This window comes from Egretta garzetta, unplaced genomic scaffold (genome assembly GCF_000687185.1).
Source record: "Egretta garzetta isolate BGI_Z169 unplaced genomic scaffold, ASM68718v1 scaffold402, whole genome shotgun sequence".
Lineage (NCBI taxonomy): Eukaryota > Metazoa > Chordata > Aves > Pelecaniformes > Ardeidae > Egretta > Egretta garzetta.
In genome coordinates, this window is record NW_009258823.1 from 470,130 (window position 1) to 473,666 (window position 3,537).

Consider the following 3,537-nt stretch of genomic DNA (forward strand, 5'->3'; position numbering starts at 1 on the left):
GCAAGTATGGGGGGGGAAAAAAAATGGTTTTATTATGGGCTGGAACTAGAAATCGAGAGCAGCTGCTAATCATCACGATAAGTGGGTTGGTGGTTTGGAGGGGCTTTTGTGCATCCAGGTATTTACTGTGTCCAACTGTAAGCAGCAGGATTTTGTTACCCAAGCCTTTCAGCAACCTCCCCGCCCGTGTTCAGACTGGAGTATGCTGTAACTGCAATTTTCCTCTTATCTCTCTTTTCTCCCCTTTCTTGTCAAAGGCTTTTCTTTTCCATTTCTTTAATGTTTTTCTTCCCGCCCCTTTTCTTTTTATCAGCTCACCTAGAGCAGTTGAATTAGCAAAGAAAAAATAGAAATTACAATTAAAAATTTTCTAATGGAAGAAGGAGCGTGGGTTTGGCACTGCTTCTTGCCATTGTTTCGTTAAGACGGACTCTCCTTAACGCTCCTTTTCCATTCCAGAGACTGCCCTTCCTTTATAAGCCCAGATTTCTTCCCATTTGTGCTCTCTTCCCTCCCTCCTGACTCATTTCCATTTCCCATTTTGGCTGTTTCTTTTCTCTTTCCTTTTCCTTTCTTCAAATGTTCTCTGATCTTACACTCTGCTATTTTTAATGCCTTCTTCCCAGGCCTGGATCCACTCCCCTGACCCGGTACCACTGGGGTGTGTGCTTCTCTACCCTCTTCCTCTCTTGACTGAAAGGTCAGCCTGGGCAATCACTTCCTCAAAATCCAACTTTTTTTTTTTAATCCAGCAACTCGAGATGAGCGTTGCCTGCCTTTGTGTGGGAAACCTGGCATCACCGCTCTCCTTGCACGGTCCTTATGGCTCTCCAGGAATTTCAAAATATCGTTCAAGCTCCCCTCAGCCTTGTCCCATGCGGTTCTGTAATTTCTGACCCATCTGACCAGAGCCTTCTTTCCAGGCCGTTTGGTCACTGTGCTGCTCCTGCCAAGTATTTCTTCTGTGCAGCTCTGCCATCTGGAGCAGCCCGCCAATGTGCCTGCAGCCTCACCGCCTGGCCATGGAGCTTCCAGTTTCAGCTGAAAAAAAAAAAAAACCAAACCCAAAACCCAACACATTTTCCCTTACTGTCATCCCATAGCAATCTGAATGTAGGATGTAGGCAGCAAATGTTCGGTCACTTATTTTCCACGGTGTGGGAATAGTTCTTGTACTTGAAGCAATTTCGGTTTTAAAGGAGCCCTGGAGCTTGTGGAATGTGGGCAGTTTTTAGCCCTTTCATCCGAAGTCTCGCTAGCGACTGCTACAACTTTGTAAGCTTTTCCAGCAGACTTCGTATTTGCTAGAATTACCGGTGAATACCTTGCTAGGATATAATGTATATTTAGAATGGAAAATTAAGGGGGGAAATGTTTTAACGAAAGGTCGGAGGGAAAGCAAAAGGCTTTTTCTGAGTGCTAAAATACTGCATTATGACCTACAAAGGAATTCTTGTCATAATCAAAGCCGGGAGGTCCAATAGCCTTCAGTGCAAAGAATGCTCAGCATTCACCCCCCAAGACCTTCTTTATTCTGGGTATCAAACTCATGATGGGGAATCAGACCTTCATACATCACACAACACCACTAGTCATAACTTTTAAGGTTTAGCTGGCAATGAATAAATACTGAGGCCGCGAAGCCAAAATAGTCCTTGAATTGCTGCCTTCAGCAGCAACGTTCACTTAATGCAGTGTATTTCAAATTTCCCCATCGCATCCTGATGGGTCTCTTTCGGAGGATCTCCCCAAAATTCAGTACAAATATTTCACTTCAGAAATGAAATCCCCAGGGCGCTAGATACGCTTCACTGCAGATTAGTTAGAGCCTGTGGAGTTATAAGATTCCTGAGATGCAGTGCTGAAGATTCCAGGAATTCTCTCAAAGGTGAAATGATTAACCAACCTTTTGTTCCTAGAGCACGGTAATGCAGACAGCAGGTCTGCAGTCGCCGAGTCCCACGCTGGACTTTTCTACTTTTTCCGAAGTGTTCACAAGCCTTAAATCTGAGCTGGAATTAAAGAATTTTGTTTCAAAATTGTCAATGAAATTAGGAGATGAGTGACAAAAGACAGACGTGACTCAAAACAGAGGAGCAGCTTATTTTTCCTCTGAGTCTTTTACTAAAGATGTCGATCTTTTATTGGCGGGAGGAATTATAAATTTCTTTTCAGCCGTAATAAAACACGTGATGTGCTGATCCACACTATTCCACAGGGCAAAAGTAGGAGCCGCTGCTTTTCTGCACCAGACCCTGGCCAGCAGTCACATGTGTGCCGTAAAACTTGTGGAAGAGGTAGAAAGAAGAGGAAATTTCAGTGCAGAGACCGTGACAGAGATTTTGCCAATTATCTCATTCAGAGGGAAAGGTTTCCCCTGCCTTCTCCACCTGGAATCGGCCATCGATCCAGCTACCAAAGGCAAAGGGCAATTGCAACGAGCTGCTCAGACAATGCAGCTCTCGTGTGCGTTCAGAACCTTCCCAAACAGGGGCAACAACAGAGATGACAGGAGGCAAAGGTAACGGGCTCCTCGCAAAAGCCATTTTTGATGCACCAGCAGCGGTGTTCTGCCCCAAATGTCCATTTGCAGTGATGCTAAAGCACAGTGACAGCATTTGCTTGTTTTCTCCCCAAAACAAATGTAAAATGCAAAAACGTGAGTGGAGTCTTGTAATGGCTGGATGGTCAAATACAACGAAAGAGAAGAAAGGGCCGACGCTTCCACAAGTGCCACACGCACAGACGTGATCCGAGGATGATTTTTATCTGTTCTTTCACTGCTTGCTGCCAATTTGCAGAGAGCATATTCACCGTTTTACGGGCCCAATAGGAGTAAAATGAATTGTCAAGTTCCACTGAGTGGTTTTGTGGCATTTATTTAACAAGGTAAGTCGTTAGTCGCCTGGAAATTCGGCAGCCACCAACCACCTCGGGCCTTCCTTAACACTGCTTGCTTATTTAAAAAGATGGATGGGAATTTATTTTAGTCCTGTTTAGCATAGGTTGTTCAGTATGGCAAATCAACCACTTCCACTTGTCTCCCGAGAGACATTCTCTGACATAAAGGAACAATTTCTTCTATTCATTATAAAATTCCCTATGTTAATTAAAAAGATATCTCGGATCAGTCTAGGGGTAAACGCACGGCCATTCATTTTAAAAGGTTAGTTTCTTTATATGCGGATTATATAGTCTGCGTATAAACGTCGAGTTTGAGCTTTTTCTCCTAAGCTGCCGTGATCCGCAGTTTACGTGGAGCTCGTCTAAGAGCTGTCGCATTTGTTTCACATCCCCGCAGAAGCCGGCTCCCACGCTGTGCACAAAACACCCCTCAAGTCGCAGCTTTGCAAAACGTGCCTCCAGCTTGCTTAAAACACAGGAAGGGAAATGCATCCGTGCAAGCTGCCCGGTGGAAAGAAGCTGAAGGGTGCGGAATTTATCGCTGCCGGAGAAAATGGATGTGCCAGAGGGGCACAGCCCGCGCTGTGGTTTTTTCCCCCTTAGAATCACAGAATCGCTTTGGTTGGAAAAGAC